The sequence below is a fragment of the Protopterus annectens genome, chromosome 13.part0, assembly GCF_019279795.1.
Source record: "Protopterus annectens isolate FY-2018-M chromosome 13.part0, PAN1.0, whole genome shotgun sequence".
NCBI lineage: Eukaryota > Metazoa > Chordata > Ceratodontiformes > Protopteridae > Protopterus > Protopterus annectens.
This window is the reverse complement of record NC_056747.1, coordinates 88493011-88519891: the sequence shown is the minus strand read 5'-3', so window position 1 is coordinate 88519891 and position 26881 is coordinate 88493011. Positions and strand designations below refer to the sequence as shown.

Here is a 26881-nt window from a genome sequence, read left to right as displayed (position 1 = left end):
TATATGCACCATGGAAAAACTATCCCCCAGGGTATCACATCCCATTCCACCAGGGCTGCATCTACTTCTACAGCCTTTCTCAGAGGTGTTCCTACCAGGGACTTTCTAGAAGCTGCAACCTGGAGCTCAGTTCATACGTTCACCAAACATTACAATTTACCACTTTTCTCTAAATCCAGAGCTGGCTTTGCCACTGCTGTCTTGCAGGGCCTTATAGCTGGTCCTAATGCTGTATAATTCCCTCCACCCAACCATAGCTTTGGGAATCTACCCAAATGTAATGACTGCAACAGTGAAACATGAAGAACATAGTACAGTTGTGTACACTTACCATAAATGTAGATGTTCGAGTGTATTCACTGTTGCAGTCCTGGTTACCCTCCCTCCAGCCCCCTATTTTTCTTTGGCTATACCTCTGCTTTCTTTCACTATGCTTAAAAGCCCTTTTGGTGTATTTGCTTTTGGGACTGGAGGTATATTTTTTGTGTTTTTAATTTTATTTGCTCCCCATTTAGGGGGCACCTGACATCTGGGACAAGAAAAACTGATGTAATGCCGTCGGGTGCATGTTTTATACCCCTGACGACCTGACGTCATGGAAGAGAAGACAGCAACCGACGCAGGACCCAAGACTTTGGAATTCAGGCCGACTGAGGGCAACCTGCCAACAGATTACCCAAATGTAATGACTGCAGCAGTGAATACACTCGAACATCTACATTTATGGTAAGTGTACACAACTGTACTTTTCTCTTTCTTGCTGTCATAACACCTAGAGAGCACCGTTTAAGTTAGAGGGCTCTTGCGGCCAGTTTGACTTAGAGGGCGCTCCCTTCCCTCCTTTTTTATATTAAAAAAAATAAATAATTTGTTCCTATAAGATGGTTTTTGTTCTACTGTAGTAGCTATTTCACGTTACTTGTTAGTAGCGGTTCCTTTTGGATAATGTCTAAAGAAAAATAGCATTGAAGTTCTGAGTTTAAAAAATGTGATAGAAAATGTCCATCACCGATGGCCATACTAGCTGTGACTGCTGCCTAGGTGAGGTACATTTACAGGACCCCTGTACTATCTGTCATACCTTCAGTAGCAAGGTGCTCTATGAAAGGAAGAGGAAATTAATTGATAGGGGTTTAGTGAAAGGTGCTTTTCAGGAGTCTAGAAAAAGGACGGAGCTCCAAATCTTCCTCCCCTTCTTCCTCTAAGACACACACTGCCAAAAGACCAGCTTCTTCTGCTCCATTGACTGAGCCACCTAAAAGGATTGCAACATCAGAACCGAGGGCTCTCAGTTCCGACACAAGCATAATTTCTCTGGCTCCAACAGTGTACTCAGAATAGGCAGAAGCATCTAGTAGGAGACACTCCCCAGAACTGGAATCCGTCTCTCCTATCTTGAGATTGCCCATTTTGGATTGGGGCAGATCTCTTTCCTTATCCACCCATTCCTCCAGGAGCTTATCTGATGAGGACGTGGAGCAGGTGATGAAGCGATTACCCAAAACACCAGCCCTGGCAAAAATTTTTATTGTCTCGGAGCCGTCCATACCTGCATGCCCCATTGTGATTCCTCCTCCGACCAACTTAGCGTCTTCGGAGCCTGAGAGTTCGGATCCGATAGTTGTGGAACCATTGGCATCAAGAGCCCCGTTGGAATCTTCGGTGCTGACTGCTCTAACTCTCTTGGCTCCATCGGAAGTAGAGGGGTTTGGGAGCCGACACTCGCCAGTCGGGTCCAAAGGGAGAGTCAGCGTGGACTGTCATCCGAACAGACTCTTCTTCTTCTCAGTGCCTTGGCTAGGTTGCGTTTGGCTCCCACGTCAGCTTTGGAGCCTTCTGCCTTGCCTTGGAGTCTGCCCTCTGTTGCTTCGGAGCCAAGAACCACTTCAGAGTGGGGTGGGAAGGCTTTTGAGCTGATGGAGAAGGTGCTGTCACCTCAGACCGTCCCGCCATCGGATCCAGTCTCTCATCCCTCCCAGGTGCCAGTGCTAATCTCTTCACCTCCACCTCCTCCTAGACATAGAGACCAGGAGCATCAGGGAGCCCGTGTTGGTGGCATTGTCTTACCTGAAACCTCCCCGGAGTACCCCTCCGAGGTGGTCCTTCAGAAGAGTCTGTGCAAGAGGAAGCACATAGACTCCCCTGAGTCTGTCACCTCTGATACCGACTTGGATGAGTCTGAAGGGTCCCCAAGGTCCCCCTCTGAGGATGTATCCTTTGCTGACATCCTGGAAATCCTGAAGCAGAGGGGTGACTGGCAGCCCATCAACCCTTCGGAGGATGAATCGATATACCTGGAGGCTTTGTGGTCTCGTCCTTCCACCTCCTGGGTGACTCCCCCTTATGACAAACTGCTAGGGGTTATATCCTGTAAAGCCTGGACATCACCTGATACAGTCGAGGAGGCCCAATAAGTTTATTACCGCTCCCTCGGATAAAGAATTTTTGACAAAGGGTATCCCTGTAGATGCCATGGTGGTGGCGGCGGCGACCAAGAAGGAACTGTCGGAGACCTCTTCATCTGTTCATCCTCCTAACAGAGAGTCTAGGATTATTGACAGATATGGAATGCGTACCTTCTCTTCAGTGGTCTTTACCGTACGGTCGCTGAACTACCTTTCCCATTTTACGAGACTTCTAAGGGATCTCCTACAGGAGCTAGGAGATTCCCTTCAGGGTACAACAGCTTCAGGGTCCGCAGATAGTGACTTCACAGCTCTCCACCCCTCGCATCCATTGCAAACTCCTCCATGAGACTGATTTCTTATGCAGCGGATGGCTCGAGCAGGGCTGCAGCAGCAGGAATTTCCCTCAGGAGACTTTCCTGGATGCACATTTGCAATTTTGCCGAACCCTTTAGGTCTTCCTTCACCAACGCCCCCTTTGATGGTTCATCCCTGTTTGGACCAAAGGTGAAAGATACTTTAACCAGGTGCGAGCAGGATGGGAAAACCTTATCTGCCGTGGGAGTCCATTTTTCTGCCCCTTCTAGACCTTACCCCAAAGGTCAAAAGGGTGGAAAAATGTGGTTCTGCAAGTCCGAAAAAGGTTTTTCTGATGCACGTGGTGACTCTTCCCCCAGGAACAGAGAGGAAAGTTATAATGGAAGATGCCGACCTTGCAGCAGAGGGGGTCCGCAAAACCAGGGCGACAGAGATGCGTTCTCTGACAGGCCCTTCTAGCGCTCCTGAAAGGAGGCCCGTCTGCCTTTCTCTGGAGGCAGTTGGGGGTTGATTGTTACTGTACCCAAACGCCTGGCAAGAAATTTCCCGAGACAAATGGGTGCAAACAATAATATCCAGAGGTTACTGCATACTCTTTTCTACCTCCCCACCAAAAAATCAGTCCTTACCAGATGTCCCACCTGACCAAAAAGACCAGGCAATACAAGATGTAATCTCATTGCTAGAAAAAAAAAAAAGTCATCCAAGAGGTCCCCGCAGACCAGATAGGATCTGGGACTTACTGAAGATTCTTTTTAGTTCCAAAAAAGACAGGGGACTGGAGATCCATTCTAGATCTCAGCAAACTAAACAAATCAGTGAAGAAGTCAAAGTTCCGGATGGTAACTCTGCAGTCAATCTTCCCATTTATTGGGAAAGACATTTGGATGTGCTCAATAGATCTCCAAGATGTGTACTGCCATATAAAGATGGACGGGCGATCCAGGAGACACTTAGGCTGGGAGCCAGTCATTACCAATTTTGAGCCCTGCCCTTTGGTCTCACTACAGCCCCCAGAGTGTTCATCAAATGCATGGCAGTGGTCACGGCTCACTTGAGATGTCAGGGATTCCAGGTGCTTCCATATCTGGATGACTGGCTCCTTACCACCACCACCAGGCATCTACTACTTCAAACAAGGGATGAAACACTGTCACATTACGCCAGAATAGTTATCACAGTAAACTTAAAAAAAATCTGCCTTGTCGCCATCTTAACATATTATCTTCTTCGGTGCAGATCTGGATTCAAAAACCATGACAGGAAGACTTACCCCAGACAGAATTCAGTCCCTTCATCGGCAAATCAGGATTTTGATGTGAAAGAGAAAAGTTCAAGCCAGATTTGTGCTACAAGTCCTGGGTGCCTTGGCAGCAGCTGTCCTCTTAGTCCCGTTAGCACGTCTACACATGAGAGTTCTACAATGGTTGCTCTTTGCCCAGAGGTCAATGCAAGATCTTCCTCTGTCACACCAGATTATCATCATGGAGTCATGCAGAAAAAATCTTCTTTGGTGGCTGCAGACAGATCAATTGTATAAGGGCCGTCCCTTTGTTTTTCCTCAACTGAACGCAGTACTGACCACGGATGCTTCCCAGATCAGGGGGGGGGGGGGCATTATCTGGGAATGACATTTCAAGGACTATGGCAAGATCACGAAAGCCACTTGCATGTTAACATTCTGGAGATGAGAGCAGTGCTTTATGCGTTGCAGCATTTCAGAATTCTTTTCCCATGGGAACGGTTGCAATTCACACAGATAACATGTCAGTAGTGTAGTATATAAACAAATAGGGAGGAACTAGATCTTACCCACTATGTCGGGAGGCACAACGAGTTTGGCAATGGGCGATCGCTTCTCAGTGTTTTCTGATAGCAACGCACATTGTGGGAAAATCCAATGTGATAGCGGACAAGCTCTGCAGAGCGATTCTGATGCCTCACGAGTGGTCCCTGAAACCAGAGATTGCTGAAGTGATCTTCTAGAAATGGGGCCAGCCTTGCTGCGACCTATTCGCCACGTCCATGAGTACCAAATGCAGCACCTACATTGCCCCCATTCCCCCTCTGAGGAAGTCACCAAGGGATGCACTGGGTCACGATTGGCCCCTGGGATTACTCTATGCCTTTCCCTCATTTCTTCTAATCCTCAAAGTCATTCAGAAAGCCAGACTGTAGAAAAGCACTATGATCCTCATTGCAATCCTCATTGCTCCTTACTGGCCTTGCCAAGTTTGGTTCCCCTTTCTCTGGTCCCATCTGGTGGAGGAACATTGGATTCTGGATCCGGTTCCAGACCTCTTGACCCATTCTTCGTGGGAGTTCCATCCTTCTATCCAAACCCTCAAGGTGACAGCATGGCTGTTCCAATTCCACGCATAGCCAGGTGTTGCCCCTTTTCCCCTGCAGTGAGTCATATTCTCATTTCTTCCCATAAACCATCCACGAGAAAATTATAGTCTAGTAAGTGGAAAAGATTTTCATGTTGGGCTGCGAAACAGAACATAGAGCCTTTTACAGCTTCCATATCTGCAATTTTAGATTTTCTTACTGAACTGTTTGAAGAAGGAGCTGCTGCAGCTACCATTAGGATTCAACTGGCAGCCATTTCTAATTTCCATATTGGAGAAATGGGAGTCCCGATTATTTCTCATAGGTTATGTAAGACTTTCCTCAAAGATACCTTCTTACTGAAACCCCCAATCAGAGAACCCCAGTCCCTTGGGATCTAAATCTCATGCTGACTTTGCTAATTTTATCGCCCTTTGAGCCTGTATCATCTTGTGATTTGAAGTTTTTGTCATGGAAAACTCTCTTTTTAGTAGCCGTAACCTCTGCCAGAAGGGTATTGGAGTTACAAGGTCTCTCTACTCGTTCTCTGTATATCATTTTTCACAAGGATAGGGTCACCTTGAGAATTAATCCCTCATTCCTTCCCAAAGTCTGTTCGGAGAATAATTTGAACCATTCCATTGAATTGCCAGTCTTCTTTCCAAACTGTAGCGACAAGGCAGAATATAAATTGCACCAACTGGATGTTCATAGACAATTATGCTTTTACCTGCAAAGGACAAAAGATTTTAGGAAAGCAGACCAGCTTTTTGTGTCCTTTTTAGACAAAAAGAAAGGATTGCTAGTTTCCAAGGCTACCTTATCTAAGTGGTTTACTGATTGCATTTATTTCTGCTACAATAAGCAGGGTAAGCATCTATCAGGAAAGATAAGAGGACATTCCACTAGGGCAGTCTCAACATCCTCTGCCTTTCAAGCTAGACTTCCTGTTGATTCTATCTGTGCAGTCGCAACTTGGGTGAGACCTCATACCTTTATCACGCATTACAAAGTAGATCTGGCCTCCTGAAACAGGTCCTCCTTTGGATCCGCTGTATTGAAGAGGTTTTTTTTTGAGCCACCCTAGGATAAAGGTGCTAGGACCGCTGTCCCAACCACTAAGAATTACGGCGAGATAGGACAACATAACATTAAGAAGTTATGTATTCACCATAATGTTCTGTTTGTTGTCTTGCATTCCACCCTCCTTCCCCCATCCTGTATTCATGGAGAAACTGGTGGATAACTTGTATACTCTGCACATAGTTTTTTGATGGTTTGGAGCCTCTGTTCCTGTCCTTATAAGGTATTATATATATATATATATATATATATATATATATATATATATATATATATGTAAGCCGCAGTGGTGCAGCGGTGGCATTGTCGCCTTACAGCAAGAGGTTCTCCCATTCGATTCTCGGCTGGAGTGCCTTCTGTGTGGAGTCTGCATGTCCTCCCCGCGGTCGAGTAGCATTCGAAAGACATGCGTGAATGGGTGTGCCTTCATTGAAGGTTGGGCATCGAGCTGGCACCTTGGCACCATAAAAATCTACTGCTGATCATTTGCGGACCAGAGTTCCACTGTGGCGACCCCTAACTGGGAAAAGCCAAAAGAAAAACAACAACAAAAACATATATATATATATATATATATATATATATATATATATATATATGGGTCCCTATCTATTCACCGACAATTCATTTCACTGACACTCATTTCGTCGACAGTTCATTTCGTCGACAGAAAGATGTGCCCCCTACCCCAATGTTGTGCAACCCTGGAGTTGATATATTATAGTTAGGGGGGGTGTGGGGGGCACATCTTTCTGTCGACGAAATGAACTGTCGACGAAATGAGTGTCAGTGAAATGAATTGTCGGTGAATAGATAGGGACCCATATATATATATATATATATATGTATATATGTTTTTGTATATATATCTACAGACTTTCAGTGATTGCCTTTCACTTGCAGACAAGATCTTGGGATTTTGCCCAGAGCATCATGGGATAGGAGGTTAGCCTCGAGCTTTAATATTCAGCCGAGTCCGAACCCAACCAGCAAGAATATAGGTGAGATGGACAACAAACATAGAACGTTATGGTGAGTACATAACTTCTTATTTTCTCCTCTCTGGCCACGCTCGCACATGTATGCGGCTTCTGTCTCATGCTACCAAAGGTGCCACTAGAGCAGACAGTGCAGGCGTTGCGATCAGACATCATGCCTGGCTCCGACTTTATGCCTTCTCTGAGCCCTTTAAGGCATCTTTTACAAATGCCCCATACGATTGTTCCACTCTCTTTGTAAAGTCTGTACATGACACATTGGTCCAGAGCGAGAAGGACGGGAAGACTCTGTCTGCTGTCGGAATGCACTTCTCAACCCCTCAACAAACCTTATCCAGAAGTCAGTGATGTGGTTCCAAACGTCTCAAGGTTACTCCCAGGACGCCCAGCTGCTCGTCTCTGGAGGCAGTCGGGTTTCAACTTTCACTACACCCAACAGCCTGGGCATCCATCACAGACGATTGTTGGCTGTTACAAATCATATCCAGAGGTTATTCAATTCCATTCACACAAATGCCGCTCTCTCTCAAGCACCTCCTGGATGTCCCATCCGCGCAAAGGGATGATGCAGCAGTGGAAGTCTCCAAACTGCTCGAAAAGCGAGTCATCCAGCCCATTCCCCCAGACCAGTCTGGATTAGGCATCTATTCCAGGTTCTTTTTAGTGCCAAAAAAGGTGGGGGACTTCAGACCAATCCTGGATCTGTCAACCCTAAACCAGGCAATTGCCAAGACAAAATTCTGGATGGTCGCACTCCAATCTATCCTGCCCCTTTCTGCAGGAGAACAACTGGATGTGCTCAGTGGACCTCCAGGATGGGTACTATCACATCAAAATGGACAGAGGCTGTCCGAGGTTCCTCTGCTTCTGGCTGGGGCCCACTCTTTACCAGTTCAGAGCGATACCCTTTAGTCTCATCACAGCCCCCAGGGTGTTCACCAAAGTCATGGCAGTGGTAGCAGCTCACCTGCGGCTAGAGGGCTTTCAGGTCATCCCTTACCTGGACAATTGGCTGCTTTTTGCTCACTCCAGGCATAGACTTTGCCAATCCAGGGATTTCCCCTCATCCAGACTGCCCACCAACTGCGCATACCATAAATCTCAACAAATCCTTGTTAGAACCAGTTCAAGTTCTGGATTTCATTGGAGCTCAGTTAGACATCCTTCAGACCAAGGTCTTTTTGACACCAGACAGAATTCAGTCCCTCAAACAACATGTCTTATGCATCCTTCAAGCTCAATCTCCCCTAGCAGAGTTTGTCTTATGGGTATTGGGGTCAATGTCGGCCACGATCACCCTCTTACCCACAGCATGGTTTCATATGAGGGTGCTACAGTGGACTCTAGTGGCCCAGTGGTAATTTTAGATTTACCGTTGTCTCATCCTCTGTGTCTATTTTCAGCCTGCAGGGATTCTCTTCTTTGGTGGATTCAATCCCTGGACCTTCTTTGGGATTGTCCGTTTATTCTTCCTTCCCCGCTGACCACAGTACTCACGGATGCCTCCCTACACGAGTGGGGGGGTGCATACATTGGGAAGGACAGTCTAAGGCACATGGTCTTCCCTGGAGACCCAGTTGCATATCAGTGTCATGGAGGTGAGGGCAGTGCTATTGGCACTGCAAGCTCTTCATGCCCATCTTCCCCTAGGGATGATTGCCCAATGTGTTGGTAGTCTGGTACATCAACAAACAGGGGGGGCAAAGTCTTATCGCCTTTGTTGCAAAGCCATGAGATTGTGGGAGGTGGCGATCTCCACCATCCGTTTTTGTGGTGGCAACTCACATTCCTGGGAGGTCCAGCATTCTAGCAGACAGGCTCAGCAGGTCTATCCTGATGCCGTACAAGTGGTCTCTGAATCCTTCACTAGTGAAACAGATCTTTCTAAAGTGGGGTCAGCTTTACTGCAATCTCTCCTTCCAACGCAAAGTGCAGTGAGTTTTTCGCTCTCAAACCCCCCCCCCCCTCCAGGGGAGGCCCTTAGAGACGCTTTGGTTCATGCTTGCATCACCGGTCTTCTCTGTGTTTATCCTCCACTTCTTCTGATTCCAAAGTTCATTCAGAAAGCGCAACAGTGGGGAGCTCCGTCATCCTCATTGCTCCCTTCTGGCCTCGCCAAGTATGTTTCCCTTCTGTGTGGTCTCATGTAATGTATCCTCCTTGGATGTTGGATCCGGTTCCAGATCTGATTATGACACCCCTCAGAGATTCCACATCCAGATCTGGCCAGCCTGAACCTTACTGCTTGGCTGCTGCAGTTCCCTTGATATTTAGAACTCCCAGGCTATCTTCTCCAGTTAAGAAGATTTTGGTAGCAGCTCATATATCTTCCATGAGGAAGGTTTATTTTAGTAAGTGGAAATGTTTTTCAATTTGGGCATCTCAGCGTGACTTGGATCTTTTTACTGCCCCAGTTCCTGCCATTGTAGAGTTTCTGCTAGGTATTTTTCAACAGGGTGCCAGCTTTTCTATGGTTAAAGTTCAGTTGGTGGCTGTTTCTAACTTCCACATAGGGGATAATTCAGCTTCTCTGGCTTCTTCTAAGCTCTGTAAAGCCTTTTTGAAGGTTTTTTTCCTTCTTAGGCCACCAATCAAGGATCCAACGCCTCCTTGGGACCTTGCATTGGTCTTTCAAGCCTTAGTTGCTTCCTTTGAAACCGCTGCTTCGGTACATCTGCAGTTCCTGTCTTGGAAGACGGCCTTTCTGATTGCCATTACTTCAGCTAAGAGTGTCTACTCATTAAGCCTTATCGATTAAGCCTCCTTGTATCTTTACGCACTAATCCTTCCTTCCTTCCGAAAGTGGCCTCGGAATCAAAGATTAATCAGGTTACCAATCTTCCTATTTTCTTCCTGAACTGTCAGAATAAAGGGAGAGTATAAATTCGCACCTGCTACACGTTCATAGACAATTATAATTTTACTTGCACAGAACAAAGGCCTATCGCAAGCCTGATCAACTTTTTGTTTCCTATTCTAAGCCCTTTTTAGGGAAACCGGTATCGAAGGTCACCATTGCTCATTGGATTTCTCACTGCGTACTCCTGGCGTATTTAAACAAAAATTATTTCCGCCAGGTCACGTTAAGGCACATTCTACTAGGTCTATGGCTACTTCAGCTGCCTTTTGGTCAAGAGTTTCTTTGGATGACATTTGCTCTGCAGCCACCTGGGCATCTTCACATACTTTCATTTCCCATTCCAGGTTAGATCTTCTATCCAGAAGCAGGGCATTCTTTGGCTCTGCCGTGCTGCGGAATATCCTTCCATGAGGACCTCTGAGGTTTTTGGTAGCTGGGAGCTCTGTCCCACAGGTTGAAGACCAAATGAAAACAACTTCAGATAAAGAAGTTATGTACTCACCATAACATTCCATCTGAGTTGTTACTTTTCATTTGTCTTCAACTGTCCCCCCCCCCCCCCCGCCTTATGTGGGCTGTGTGGTTATCTGGCTGGAAGAGACATGACCTTTTCTTTGGCATAACTGGTAAATGTGAAGTTGTTCTATCTTGCCGTTCATTCTTACTGATGGGATCGGCTCCGACTTGGCCAACTGCAACAGGTCGAGGTCTTCAACCAGCTCGAGGCCAACTCCCTATCCCATGATGCACCTTGTGCTTCCCTCAGATCTCGTTTGCCGCTCCAACTAGATTGGACGTTCACCAGCTCTGGCCAGTGAAAGTTATAAATCTTACTCGTTTGTTGGAGAGTTTTTTTCAGTAGATAAGTGTATTTTATATGTTTTCTTTCTACAGTAGTTTAGGCATTTTCTTAGTGTGCTATTGTATCTTTTTCTTTGTTTATAGTCGTGGCCATATTTTTAGGTCTTAGCTATCTCCCTACCCCATGGATTGTAAGGTAGTAGTAGTTGATATAAACCATAAGTGTGTGTGTGATTTAGAGCCCGTTTAACTTATAGGTTCATAGGTGTGTACTAGGCTAATGGCCCTGGAGCCTCTACAAACCTAGCCCATTGGATTATCCTGACATCGTGCCATCCGACCTTAGTTCCCAGTGCCTTTGTCGAGTAGAGCCACTAGAATGATCCCCCGGGTGAATTTTCTGTTCCCCATCCACTCATCAAGGTTTCTCTTGAAGAGGGCCAGTGAGGTGCTCTGTTTGACATGTATGGGAAGTCTATTCCATAGGAAGAGCAGTCTCTGGATTATGAACCTGTCCCTCCAGCATGTTCTGTTGATTGTGGTAATGAGGTTGAGGTCACTGGAGTGTGTGGTGCGGAGGGATTGGGATTTCTTTAGATGTAGCATTTCTAACAGAGCTGGATCAGACATGGCTTTGTATGTTAAGCAGCGATCGCCTCTAAGTAGGTGATATGAGACAGAGAATAGTTGGAGTTTTTTGAGTCTGTCCATATAGGACAAGTGTTTAAGGCCTAGGATCCTCTTTGTGAGGTACTTTTGCGGCCTCTCCAGTTGTTGCAGGTGTCTAGTGAGGTACATGCCAAATGGGCCATTGTACTCGATGATTGGCCTAATGAGGGAAGAGTAGAGGTAGACAATGACCTTTTTCTTCCTGGGTGCAAAACCCTTAGTAATGAGATGTGCCACATAGAAGGACTTTATGACCACAGTGTCAATGTGTTGGTCACTTAGAGGGCTAGTACTTGTGCTTTAGCTTTATTGTGGCCGTTTTTGTTGTTCAGGCCGTGTTAAATTACTTTTTCATAAGAAGTTCATTACTAGTAATAGAATTAGCAGTATAGAGTTAGTGTTGTTAATCTAGATAGATAGATAAATAGACGTTGGTTACTGTTTGACAAGCCTTTTCTTCCTATAGGCTTACTTTTTTTTGCTTTTGCTGCTAGTTGCCAAATATGTCTCAGCAGGAAAAAGAAAAATCCAAGTCTGCATTTAAAAAATGCCCCAGATATGGTTAAAGAACGTCTGTCACTGATGGACATACTGATTGCGTATACTGTCTTGTTGAGATTCACCTACAGGAAGACTGTTCCATATGCCACTCTTTTAGTTCCAGGGTGTTGCATGAACTTAAGAGAAAACTAGTGGATAGAGGTCTGTTGAAATCCTCTTTTCAGGAATCACTGGATAAGGACAACCGTGCCAGACATTCTAAGTCTTCTTTGAGTTCCTTGGAACCGAAGAAAAGCCTGTTGACCAGTAAGTCAAGGCCGGAAAAATCTTTTAACATCGGCTCCACTGTTTTTGGAACTGACTGTTGCTAAGGTTAGGAGCCGGTCCTCAGTATTGGAGCCGGTATCTCCTACCTTGAAGTCCTCATTATTACAGTCTGTGGCTGCATCTGTTCATTCTTCTTGGTCCTCAAGCAGGCTTTCAGATATGGATGTGGATCGTGTGGTGCAGAGGCTTTTGCAGACACCAGCACTTGCCAGACTTTTATCGGTGCCGATCCCTGGGACTTTGGAACCGACAAACACCCCACACACACACACACACACACACACACACTGTCTTCTGTTCCTCCTTCGATCCATCTCGAAGTTTCAGAGCCGGAGTGCTCGGAGCTGATGATTGTGGAGCTTTTGGGTCCGACTCTTACTTCAGGCTTGTTGGTCGCGACTACCCTGACTTCTTCCGTGTCGACTGAGGGGTCTGGGAGCTGACGCTCGCTGGACAAGTCCAGGGAGGATAGTCAAGACCGATTTTTCGGTTCCGACGTTGCCTCTCGGGGCCTCAGCTTGGCTGAGCTCCGCTCCAACCTCTGGCTTGGAGCCCTCTGTTCTTGCGCCGAGGGAATCTTCCATATCTTCAGATCTGGGGGTTTCCTGGCGTCGGGACCGAGATACCTTCAATGCTATGAGGAGGGTGGTGTTCGCGCTGACAACCACACCATCAGAACCAGCAGCTCCTTTACCCAAAGCACTGGTGTCTACCTCTTCATCACATCCCTCTAAAGCGTAGAGACCCTGAGCCTCAGGATGCCCCATTGGGTGAGCCCTGCTCTTCCGAGACCTCTCCAGAAGCTCCAACTGAAGAGGTTCCCAGGAGGAGACTTTGCAAGAGGAAGCATTTGGACTCCCCACAGGAATCTGTTACTTCGTACACTGACTTATATGAGTCAGAAGGGTCCCCATTGGAGGATATCTCCTTTGCAGATATCCTGGTAATTCTTAAGCAGAGGGGTGGCTGGAAGTCCCTTAACCCTACTGATGAGTCAGTGCTCCTGAAGGCTTTTCGGTCTTAGCCCGCCAACTCTTGGGTGTTTCCACCCTTTGATGAGTTGATTGAACTAATCTCTCGAAGGGTGTGGGAGTCCCTGGATACCATGCAGTCTGTCCCTAGGATGCCTAATAAATTTATAACTTCCCCCCAGGACAAGACCTTCCTGACCAAAGGAGTGCCCGTTGATGCTGTGGTGGTGGATGCAGCTGCCAAGCAGCAACTGTCAGTAACTTCTACGTCTGTCTGTCCTCCTAATAAGGATTCTAGGATCATGGACAGATATGATAAGAGCATGTTTTGTTCAGCAACTTTTGCTCTCCGATCACTGAACTATCTAACACACTTTACAAGGTCGGAAAGGGATCTCCTGAAAGAACTAGGAGATACTCTACAGGGTTCAGTAGCTGCTGGGATCTCAGAGAAAGCAACTTCCCAGCTCACTACTGTTAATTCTCTTGTAAACTCTTCCATGCGTCTGGTCTCCTATGCAGCTGATGGAATGAGTAGGGCAGCAGGGACAGGAATTGCTCTTAGGAGACATTCCTAGATCCACTTATGTTCCTTTGTGCTCGGCAAGTCATTCTTTATTAGCACCCCTTTCGATGGTTCTTCCCTTTTTGGACCCAAAGTGAAGGAAACTCTTACCAGGAGTCAACAGGATGGAAAGACTGTCTGCCGTTGGAGTCTGCTTTTCCACCCCTACCAGACCTTACCCCAAAGGTCAGAAGGGAGGGAAGATGTGGTTCCATAAAACTCAAGGAGCTTTCCAGGACACTTGTGGTGAATCCCCCTATAGAGGCAGAGGAGGGGGTAACAATGGAAGACACCACCCACGCGGCAGAGAGGGTCCGCAAAACCAGGGAGACAGAGATCAGTTCTTTGGGAAGCCCTATCAGCGCTCCTGAGAGGAGGCCCGCCTATCAATTTCTGGAGGCAGTCGGGGGGGGCGCTTCTCTTTGTACTCAGATGCCTGGCTAAAAATAAAAGACAGCTGGGTGCAAAGCATCATATCCAGAGGATACTCAACTCCCTTTGTCACCCCCCCCCCCCGTTATAAGGAAAAATCCCGGATGTTCCACCCAGTCACAGGGAACAAGCAGCCTCAGGGATTCAAAGGTTGCTAGAAAAAGAGTCATCCAACCAGTCCCAGTAGACCAAAGAGTATCCAGAACTTACTCAAGGTTCTTTTTAGTTCCAAAGAAAATGGGATTGAAGGCCCATTTTGGATCTCAGCAGACTAAACAAGTCAGTAAGAAAGACAAAATTCCAGGTGGTCATGCTAAAGTCAATACTTCCCTTTTTTAGGGAAAGACAATTGGATGTGCTCGATAGAGCTCCAGGATGCGTACTACCACATAAAAATGGACAGGCCATCCAGAGATCATCTGTGCTTCCGGCTGGGACCCAGTCATTATCAGTTTCGTGCTCTGCCCTTTGGTCTCTCTACAGCCCCCAGAGTGTTCACCAAATGCATGGCAGTAGTCATAGCTCATCGGAGACATTTGGGATTCCAGGTGTTTCCATACCTAGACAACTGGCTCTTCACTGCCTCCACCAGGCATCAACTCATACAGGCAAGGGACATAACTTTAACTTCTGCACTCAGTTGGGGATTACTATAAATTCAAAAAAGTCTGCCTTGTCACCATCGCAACATACCGTTTTTATAGGAGCAGAGCTAAATACCATTACTATGACCTTAAACCTTCAACCAGAAAGAGTTTGTATTCTACGAAATCAGGTTCTGAACCTGCTCCAGAGAGAAAAAGCCCCTGTTCAGTGGCGGCAGCAATCATTGCGATTCCTTTGGGTCGGATGCATATGCCTGTACTACAATAGCTCCTATTCACACAATGGTCCTTTCAAGAACTCCCAATATCACACAAAATCCTGATAAATTCCTGCAAGAAGGACCTTCAGTGGCGGCTGACATCTCACCAAGCAACTCTAAGTTGCCCCTTTGTTCTACCCACTCTCATAGCCACGGTGACCACAGATGCCTCCCTGATAGGGTGTGGGGGGGGGGGGCATTATCAGGTAAGCATAGCCGAAGGAATGTGGAACAGATACAAGGCTCACCTGCATGTCACTGTTCTGGAGATGAGAGCGGTACTTCTAGTATTGCAGTCCTTTCAAGACTCTCTCCCTTTGGGAATTTTTGCAGTTCATACAGAAAGTATGTCAGTGGTCTGGTACTTAAACAAACAAGGAGGAACCAGATCTTACCCCTGTATCGAGAGGCCCTGAGAGTATGGCAATGGGCAACTTCCACCCAGTGCTTTCTGATAGCAGCGCACATCCTGGGGAGAGCCAGAGTGATAGCAGACAATCTGAGCAGGGCGATTCTATTGCCTCATGAGTGGTCCCTAAAAGAAGAAGTAGCGGAAAGGATATTCTGCAGATGGGGCCAGCCTTGCTGCGATCTCTTTGCAACTCCAACAAACACAAAATGCAGCAACTACTTTGCCCTAATCCCCCATCCGGGGGATACCCCAAGGGATGCACTTGTACACAATTGGCCCCTGGGTCTCCTTTATGCCTTCCCTCCTTTCCCACTGATACTCAAGGTTTTACAGAAAGCCAAGGCTCTGGGAAGGACCATCATTCTAATAGCCCCTTACTGGCCTCGTCAGATTTGGTTCCCCTTCCTCCAGCCTCACTTATTGGAAGAATCTTGGATTCTGGACCCAGTGCTAGATCTCCTGACTTATCTCCACCCTACTATTCAGTCCCTCAAACTGACAGCTTGGCTTCTCCAATTCCAAACAAAGCCAGGATTCACAATCTTATCAGCTGCGGCTCAATATATTTTAACATCCTCTCATAAATCATCTACCAGGAAATTATATCTTAGTAAATGGAAAAGGTTATCTATATGGGCTCTTCAGAACAATATTGATTCGTACCTGGCTTCAATTTCATCCTTTCTGGAGTTTTTGACTAAACTTTTCAATGAAGGGGCAGCGGCAGCAACCATTAGACTTCAACTGGCAGCATTTGTTAACTTTCATCTAGGTGACCAGGGGCTAATATTAATGTTACATAAACTCTCCAAAGCTTTTCTCAAGGGTGCTGTTCATTTGAGACCACCCATCAAAGCCCAGCTATATCATGGAATCTAAATTTTGTTCTTTCCCGTATAATCCTACCCCCCTTCAAACCAGCCACATCTTGTGACTTGAAATTTCTATCATGGAAAGCCATATTTTTAATAGCTGTTACTTCTGCTCGGAGGGTTTCAGAGTTACAGGCCTTGTCCATTAAACCCCCTTATTTGATTTTTCATAATGACAGAGTCTCACTCAGGATGAATCCTTCATTCTTACATAAAGTTTGCTCAGAGACAAATCTCAACCAATCTATTGAATTGCCCTTGTTTTTCCTTAAATACACTAATAAGATGGAACATATGCTGCACAAACTTGATGTTCACAGACAACTTTGATTCTATTTAGACAGGACCAAATATTTCAGGAAAACAGATCAGCTCCTTGTCTCCTTTTCAGAGTCAAAAAGGCGCTCCAGTGGCAAAAAACACTTTATCAAAATGGCTATCAGATTGTATATCCTTCACTTACAGTTCAGTGAATACTCCCTTACAACAGAGGATAAAGGCCCACTCTACTAGAGCTGTATCTACTTCGTCAGCCTTTATGGCTAAATTACAATTAGATACTATTTGTGCAGCAGCTACTTGGTCAAGACCTCATGCCTTCATCACACATTACAAAGTAGACAAGGCCTCCAGGGACAAAGCTTCCTTTGGTTCCACTGTCTTGAAAAACATTCTCCCATGAGCCACCCGAGAAGGATGGTGCTGGGGACGCTACCCATTAGTAAGAATGAACGGCGAGATAGAACAACTTCACATAAAGAAGTTATGTATTCACCAGTTACGTTCCATGTGAGTTGTTCATCTCACCTTCATTCTTACGTCCCACCCTCCAACCCCCATCCAAGCTTCTTGATGACCAAGGTTTCATCTATGTCATGGTTTATTGTCTCTTATCCAGTTTCTATGGTAGCATATTAGTAGTGGTATGTAGCCTGTTGGCAGCAAACAAGATTTGAGGGAAGCACGAGGTGCATCATGGGATAGGGATTTGCTCTTGAGCTGGTTGAAGACCTCGAGCTTTTGCAGTTGGCCGAGTCGGAACCGAGGATCGGCTCTGAACCCATCAGTAAGAATGAAGGCGAGATGAACAACTTACATGGAACGTTATGGTGCATACATAAATTCGTTTTTCTTATGATACTCTCTAGGTATTTTGCCAAGGAGTAAGGCATTGACTCAGGCTGGGATGCTATGGGGGCAGCAAACTCAGTCTGAGGGGCGGATGGAGACGGGCATTATGGTTAGGTGAATAGCTTGGAGCTCTGATCCGATGCTAGTAAAATGTGGCCGAGTCGGATCCGTCCCACATCAGTGTCCCACATGTTACAGATAAATGAAAAGCAACAACTGAGATGGAGCATTATGGTGAGTACATAACTTACTATTTTTTTTTCTAACCTGGAATGGAGGCATACATGGTTATGTACAGTACAAAAAAATACAGATGTTACCCTTGTGCTTAGTCTATACAGATGTAGAGAGGAAAGAAAACAATACACTGCATGTTCATGATTAAGTCACTGTTGTAGTAGTATATAGTTGCCTGGGACTTAAGCTGCCATGGATTGGATGTCCGGCTAGTATATGAAAGCTTTTTGGGTGCCTTCCTTGAGCACTGGTATATCTGAGGAAGCTTGAGGATTGCTAGTATAAAATCAGAGGTACGGTAACAAAATTTAGAACTTTCTTTGTGTTGAAAACTTCAGCCAGACTTTGGCTTCACTATGATTTAAGTGCTTTGACAGTTGGCTTGTTCAATCTTAAGTATCCCTTTGGGGATTTTCATTACACTTTTGTGAGAAAGCTGCTGCTGCTTATGTCTAGGAGAAAAGAAAACATTTTGTGGCAGGTAAATTCCTTAAGACTCCCACAGATTTTGGTTCTTTTGTTAAGAGGAGTCTAATGATATTTAGTTGCTGAGTGTCTAGTTTATTTATTTTATACCAAAAATTTCAAAAGTAGGTTCAGCTCCCATAGTATTTACCTCAAGAACTAGCAGCAGAAGATATTAACAAAATTTGCTATTAATTGTCTGCTATTGATTATGTGTGTTGGTACCTCAGACCCTCCCCCTAGCTCTGAAGAAAACTGTCAGCAGTGACTGATGGGAGGAAAAAGATGGTTTTGATTTTTCTGGGTGTGGGGGAATCATCAACAGGCTACTCCACTGTGACCCTTTCAGAGTCTGTCTCCTCCTGAACCCTCTGGTGCTGCTCCTAGGGGTTGCCACTAAGGGTCAGGAGTCTAGCTTGCCCTCTAGGGTAAGATGTACAATTATCAGTTAGGAGGATGTACCATACAGTGCTATCAGAAAGGGCTGACTTGCCCCCTTATCCAAAGACGTATGTATGAATGTATGAAACTATTTGTATGTTGGTCTTGGACAGTTCTAAAAAGAAAAGTATGTTGGTCTTGGACAGTTCTAAAAAGAAAAGTAAAAAAAAAAAAAAAAGCATATTTCTCTTCTGTCTCTTTCTCCATCACAGGAAAGAGGTCTTCATCTCCTTTTGTGATTTTGAAGTAACTGCCTCCGACTGACTCATTAGAGGTAGTGTGTGAAGAAAATATTTCTTCAGCTCCTTCAGTATAGAAAAATTCATTTTCAGACAGCAGTGGCAGAATGAAGGACCTCTCCTTAAGGGGAGAAAAATGAATGTTTGTTTGTGTCTTTCGGCTTTTCCCGGTTAGGGGTCGCCACAGTGGAACTCCGGTCCGCTAGTGATTGGTAGTGGATTTTTACGTGCAGGCTTACCAGCCCTGACGCACAACCTTCAACGAAGACATGCCCCATTCACATATGCCTCCACACAGAAAACGCTCTAGCTGAGAATCGAACGGGACAATGTCTTGCTATGAGGCGACAACGCTACCGCAGCACCACCACCGCTGATACCCAAAATAGATACTGTTATATTTGCAGATTGAAACCTACATCTTCAGCCATCCCTCCTGTAATAGATGCTTTGGAGGACTACTTTAATGTACCTTGCACTTCATCTGATAGTCAGCCCCCTGCACCCAAGAAGCCTAAAAGGCCCAAAAGTTCTTTTTTTTTTTTTTTTTTTTTCTTGCGTCCCTCTGGCTGACTCATTTTTGATTTCCTTGGTCAAGGATGCTAGTTGTAAACATGTTACTGATAGTAATTCTCTGCCTTCTGACAAGGATGGAAGCTCTTTTGACAGGTTTGGGAAAAATTTATACTTCCCCCTACCCTTCCTTTTAGGATTATCAACTGTTAGGCTCACCTGAAGAAATATTTGCTTTATCTTTTGCTGATGCTAAGAGCGTCCATCCAGATATAGCTTCATCCGACATTAAATCCTCCCTACTCAGTATGATTTCTTCCGTAACTCAGGTTACTAAGTATTCTTTAAAATGTTTTGTGTGATGCTGCTGGTGCAGTATCCCAAGCAGCTTCTGCTGGGTTAGTTATGCATACGTATGCTTGGCTTAATTCTCTGAGTATACCTGAAGATGTCAAGGCACAAATCCTTCTTAATGCTGCATTAGACAAGGAAGTACTTCAGTTGAAGTTTTGAAAAGATTTGATGAGAGGGGCAAATTCATCCAAGGTTTCAAGTAGATTTTTTAGTCTTCCCTTCCCAAGAATGAAAGGAATTGTCTTTCCATTTCTGGATACTTCTACAGAAAACCATTTAAAGAATCACAACAGAAGTTTGGGAAACAGTATGAAAAACAGTGGCAGAGCAATTCATAGAAAAAAAGGCAGTTCTGACTAGGACCAAGGGTGGTCTAACAAAAATGCACGTCATCTAATCTCTCCTTCCTCACACTGGCCATCTTCTAAGCCTTGCAAGCAGTCCTTCTGCCTTCTGGAATCAGATCAGGACAGACTCTGCTGTGTTGGAAATTGTTCACAATGATTACTTGTGGCAATGGAACTCTTCCTCCAAAATGAAAGGGTTCCTCCATACTTAGAAAATCATGGTCATATTTTCCCTTCCTTCATTTCTCACATGTCTCAGGGAGTGACACAACCTGTCCAAGACCTTTATAAAAGAAAAAGACTTTATTCAAGAAAGAATTTTCATTTTTCCCAAAAAGGGGGGAACCTGAGATCTCTTCTGGGTCTCTTTCTTTAAGCTTTTACACAAAAGTTCCAAAATTCAGAATGCACCCCCCCCCCCTCCAGTCTATTTCCCTCTCTGTGATCTGATGGTATCTGTCGCTCGTCCGGTCAGGATAAAACAGACTAACAGTTGTGGGTTCGGTTCAAGCAGCTTTATTGCACACACACATCAGGATTGAGGCTTAGTCACTTAAACTTCAATAAACTTATAAACAGACTGACTGCTACACTCATACATGTTAGCACTCTGGCTGTTCTCTCAAAATGGCACTGCTGCCTGCATGTGCTTACTATTTCTATGTACATGCCTACACTTGGAAATCCTTCTTAAAGTTACAACACACTCTCTGTTTTACCCTATCCATGTTGTTATTCACAGATTGCACCTAGGATACAAGCTGGCCAGCTTTCAGACAGATCCAGAGCTCAAGCTCCTCCCCTTCCCATAATCCCTTGCTACCTTCTAACCCTCAGATCTCATTTGCCACTGAATCACTCCAGACGTGGTCCAGGCTCAAGCATTAGCGAATTTATATAAGTGGTGTGTTGTTGGCTTTTTTTCTCTCTCTTCCTTCCTTTTTAGAGTGTTATTGCTGTCTTTAACTACTTTCTTTCAGTCCTTCACCGAAGACGCAGATTTTGAGGAGAGAGACTGGTCCCCCAGACTTCTGCCTAAGGAGGTTTCCTTCGGAGACATCCTGGAAGTCCTCAAACAGAGAGGCGGATGTTCTTCCCAACCCCATCTTCAGAGGAGTCTGCGTTCCCTGTTAGAACCTAGTTGTTTAAGTAGGTTTCTCCCCTTCCCCTTCCCCTTCTAGTGCTTGGCACTTTGAGCCTTTTTTCTTAGAAGTGTCTTTTTGTAACAAACCAAAAAAAAAAAACTTTGTTTTTGACTGTGTGTGTGTGTGTGTGTGTGTGTGTGTGTGTGTGTTGTAGTTTTTTAGTATGGCTGAAAAGCCCGCAGGTTTTAAGAGATGCGGTTGGAAGATGCCATGCTCCGACTCGCATAAGGAGTGTCTCTGCTGTCTAGGGTCAGTGCAGCTGGAGGTTGAATTCTACATTTGTACTGCATTCAACCTCAGGGCCCTGGTAAAGCACCACAACAAACTACTTCTCAAAGGCTTTGCACAGGGTGGTCCTCTGTCCTTGAATTCCCCATCCAAGCCTTTGCAGGATTCAAAGAAGAGACCTCCTCCTAGCCCTGGGGTCTCTTCATCCTCACTTCCAAAACTACCCAAGGCTCTCAGTTCATAGATCCCTGGATCTGAGCCCAGCCTTTAAGGCTTTGGATCCAAGGTCTGTCATTCCCGGAACTTCTGATCAGGCTGTCTGGTCCAAGACCTCATCAGATCAGAGGCCTTCGTATCTGAGTAAAAGCAGGCCTTCCCCGGATCTGACTGATATGGCTCCCAAGTCTTCAGACCCCCTGTAAGATCGTCAGATCCGACAGTAAAGTCGGATCCTATTGTAATAGAGGGTTTCCCTTTTGGATCCTCTAGGACCCAGTCATATCCGAGACATCAGAGTTAGTCTCCTTCTCGAAACCACAGACCTTTGGGATCCAAGGCCGGCTCCCCAGCAAGATCTGGCCATTCTTCAGCTTTGTCCAGATCATCCAGAAATTTCCTTTCCTTGGACATGGATAGGTTGATGAGGAGTTTCCTCAAAGCCCAAACTGAGTTAGGCCTGCTGACCTCCCCAGACCAGGCGGGACCCACCCCATTCCACAAGTGTCCACTCTCCTCTTCCAACCTAATAGGTATTGGAATGTTGGGACACGGAGATTCATAGGAAGAGGCAGACGGTGTGGGGTATCCCCTCTTCTCGACACTGTCAGGGTCCCTGGCTGGCTCTGTTCTACAGCCATCAGACCAGAGTGGGCCTAGTCTCAGAGGGATCAATGCTGGTTCCCTGGGAATGGATTTGGGTCTGGATTTTTCAGACTGCTCCCTTCCGTTGGGGGCTTTGGCACTGGACAGCTCAGGGGCAGTATCATCTGGGGGCTTCGACACTGCTTCGTGGTTCCTTCTCCCTTCCCAGGTGGCCCCGGCTGCTGGGGATGAGGGAGGGGCTTCGTCCAGTCTGTTGGCCTTCCTGGAGATAGAGGACCTTCTCAAGTTTGGTAGTTACCTCTCCTTCTTCTCAAAGTCCACCCCAGTCTTTCTGTGGATTGGTTGTTGGGGCCTCATAATCTATCCAGGGTCAGCCCTCTTGCGAGCACCTTCAGACGGGCACTACCCCACTTTGAGGGTATTCATCTCTTTCGAGTCCTCCCTTGAGCCTGCTGCGGAGGAACCCACTCAGAAACGAACGTGCATGAAGATGCACTTGGACTCCCCCAGAGAGTCCCCTCACCAAAGACATGTATTTTGAGGCGGGAGACTGGTCCCCCAGACTTCTGCCTAAGGAGGTTTCCTTCAGAGACATCCTGGAAGTCCTGAAACAGAGAGGCAGATGTTCTTCCCAACTTTCATCTTCGGAGGAGTCTGTGATCCTGAATGCATTTGGGATGGGCCCATCTACTACCTGGGTTCCCTCTTGCTGACGAGCTTGTGGACCTCCTCACCAGCAGGACTTAGAAGAAGCTGGACACAGTGGAACCTGTGCCCAAGAATATGGGTAAGTTCCTCAGTCCCACTCAGGACAGGTTTTTTTTGGAGCAAACGGGTCCCTGTTGATACCATCATGGTGGCTGCTGCTACTAAGAAGGAGATAGCTCAGCAGAGCTCCTCGGTCCATCTCCCGAACAGGAAGTCCTAGGCGATTGACTCTTTTGAAAAGCATGTGTTTGCTCAGCTACTTTTGGTCTGAGAGCAACCAAATTACTTGGCCCACTTTGCCCCGGCTTCAGAGGGATTTGATTTTGGAGCGTACCACTTACCTGTTAGAGTTGTTGCCTCCAGAGAGCTTCAAGCAAGTCTATCCATGGCTGTCCACTACCACTTCCTTAGCGAATGCCTTGATGAGGCTGATCTCTAATACTGCGGAAGCCACCTCTCGAACAACAGGCAAAGGCATTACTATCAGGCGGCATGCCTGCCTTCACCTTTGCGGGTTCGCGGTACCCTTTAAGGTGTCCTTTGCTAACTCCCCCTTTGACGGTTCCTATTTGTTTGGATCATGTATTAGAGACCTTAACCCATAGCGAGCAGGAAGGCAAGACTCTTTCCGCGGTGGGGATCAGGTTTTTCTAATCCCAGAGGTTCTTTTCTAAGACCCGGAGAGGAAGTAAGAAACTTTGGTTTCAGAGGACTCAGTCTTCCTTTCAGGAAGCTCCCCAGGAATCCTCTTCCACATGCCGGGGCAGGGGATTTAACTGTAGACACCACCCTAGGGGCAGGGGGGGGATGCAAAGTCAGGGCTCCTGAGAACCCTTCTTGGAGAAGCACTTCAACGCTCCTGATGTGTTGCCCAACTGTCCTGCTCTGGAGGCAGTCGGCGGTTGTCTCTTCCTTCACCCACTAGCCTGGACAAGTCTCACCTCCGATCAGTGGGTGCTAAAAATCATTTCCAGGGGTTACTGTATTCCCTTCTTCCAGTCCCTCCAACTCTAAGATTTCTCCCAGACTTACCACCCCACCAAAGGGAGTTTGCCTATCATGAGATGTTAGACTTTCTTCAAAAAAGAGCCATTCAAGAGGTCCCGACAGGACAATGAGGGTCGAGAACTTACTCTGGCTTCTTTCTGGTGCCAAAAATGACCGGGGACCTGCATCTGATTCTGGACCTCAGCGAGCTAAACCTTTCTTGTCAACAAGTCCAAGTTCTGGATGGTCACTGTACAATCCATTCTGTCTCTCTTGCACAAGGACAATTAGATGTGCTCAGTGGATCTCAAAGATGCGTGCTATCATATAAAGATCAACAGATGCTCCAGGAAACATTTACACTTTCGGTTAGGGGCCAGTCATTATCAGTTCAGAGTCCTGCCCTTTGGTCTCACCACAGCCCCCTGGGTGTTTACCAAATGCATGGCAGTGGTGGCAGCTCATCTCCAGCTGTAGGGTTCCCAGGTTTTTCTGTACCCCAGTGATTGGCTTCTGACTGCTCCCATGAGGCATTGACTAACACTGGCGACCAGGTATGTTCTCAGGCTTTTCCAGCATCTAGGTATCACAGTGAACCTACCCAAGTCAAATCTAGTTCCAAGCCAAAACCTGGAATTCATTGGAGTCCCGCTGGACAGTGTGTTAGAGACTGCAGCACTGCCTACCCGCAGGGTCCAGCTGATTCAGGATCAAGTTTCTCTTTTGTTGACTCTAACATGCCCACCTGTTCACTTGATTCTGAAAACACTAGTGTCTATGGCAGCTGCCGTTCAGTTGGTGCCACTTGCCAGGTATCATATTTGAGTTCTCCAATGGACTCTGGCAGTCCAGTGGTCTGTTCTCTTTCAGCCCATGTCTTTGACAATAAAGTTGACACAGGTATGCAGGAATCATCTTATTTGGTGGCTTCAGTCTCAGGAGCTTTTTCTAGGCAGGCCCTTTTGCCCCCCCCCCCAGTCCACAGTGACCATGGACATCTCCCTGTTGGGGTCGGAATGGGGCATTTTCAGGGCAGGATGGGTCAAGGCACGTGGTCCCAGATAGAGATCAAATTGCATGTATACATCCTGGAGATGAGAGTGGTCCTTTTAACGTTGCTGGCTGACAAATTCAACAGGTCCATCTTGAGTCCTCATGAGTGGTCCTTGAATCTGTCATTGGCAAGGCAGATCTTCGACCATTGGGGTCAACCATTATTAGTTAAATACTGCACTACACTGACCTGCAATTAACTTGGCTTGGTTTTCCTTTTTTCTTTTTAGCAGCTGGCTTAGTCCAGTGTTTCTGACTCTCAACCTTGCATTACTTTGTGTCTATCCCTTTCCCCACCTTAAACCTGCACACCTCCCCACCCACTTCTGCTTAATTACAGAGGTATCAGAAAGCCTGATGTAGAAAGACACCATCATATTCCTTAAGTTTTTGTACATTTAAGTGCATCCGGGTGTTTCCCTCCTTGCTGCAAAGTTAAAGAATAACCTCCTACTAACCTAAAGATGCCCCTGAAGCTGACTCCTTGCCTGGCTTCATAAAGCTTGTACTCCGAAAGTTTTTGTACTTGTATGTTGCAAAATACATTTTTACTACCGTTCTGTAGTGCCTATAACTGCTTGTTAACCCTCCGGTGTGAGATTTAGTAGCCTGCCGCAGTCCCAAGGCCACTTCCTCCCTCCAACCTTTTGTCCCCTAATCCTATATCTTATCCCTTTGGAATAGCTTCATGCCTACCTTCCTCATCTGCTATTACTCCCCTGACCACTAGGTGGCAGTCTTTACCTACACTATATTCTAGTATTAAAACTAACTATCCCTCAGGTCCTACACCCACTCTTCTCTCTGCACATGAGAACCTCACTCTTGCATTACTAAATCATCTACACATATCTGATAAACTTATATACTCTGCTCCCCAGTTTTCATTTTAGTTATTTCTGTGTTATGCCAAACATGAAAGACAGCTGATTGTCTTTTGTCTGAACTTACCTGACTGCTCTTGCCTGCTCCGTTCGCCCTGTGGGCTCACTCCGCTCCCCTACCCTGCCCCCAATTCTCACCCACCCCCAGGGCACCTATCCTTATACTGCTAGAAGCCACATCAATCAATAGCTCGACATATCTCATTACGTACTCAGCCATCTGTTACTAATTTACTCACACCTTCCACTATCTGTACTTTCCTCATTAAACAAACCCACCTCATATTTGCCCTTCTATAACCCCTTATTTTCTCATTACTTACATTCCTACATTCTCATTATGTCAACCCCTGGCTTACTAAAACTCTTTAATTTCCTCCTCTTGCCCATAATTCTTTCCACTCTACTTCTATCTCATAGCCTCACAGGCTATGAATTCCTAATCTCCTTTCAATTTCAACACTCCTTTAAACAAACTTCCCCTTTCTATATATCAGTCTCACAAACCCACAGTAACATTACATCCTCATTAGCCTACCTCCTCCCACAGTTTCACAGATTAAACCATGTTAAGTATTTCCAAACCAGAAAAACAGACCCTATTTTATGTAAACTAGCAAAACTTCCACACAATCCTCAGTACCTACTACTACATGGCGACATTCACCCAAACCCAAGACCTGGTAGTACCTTCCCTGACTCTCATTCTTCCTTCACCTCTATTTCCCATATCCCCTCTTCTTCCTCGAACTCTCTTCTCATTGCCCACCTCAATATTCATAGTTTAAGTAACAAAATTACCCAACTTCATGCCCTACTAGACTTACATTCCTTTGACATCCTGTGTCTCACAGAAACCTGGCTCAAACCAGTTACTAAAGACGATGATGTCATCCCTCCAGGTTATAACATCCTTA

General features: G+C 46.0%; 1 protein-coding gene across 3 annotated transcripts in view; it reads left to right on the top strand.

Moving 5' to 3' along the window:
* The window catches only part of LOC122817602 (cold-inducible RNA-binding protein B-like), a 936366-nt gene that overhangs the window by 577518 nt on the left and 331967 nt on the right, over nucleotides 1-26881 (top strand). The gene's annotated exons all lie outside the window — the stretch shown is intronic.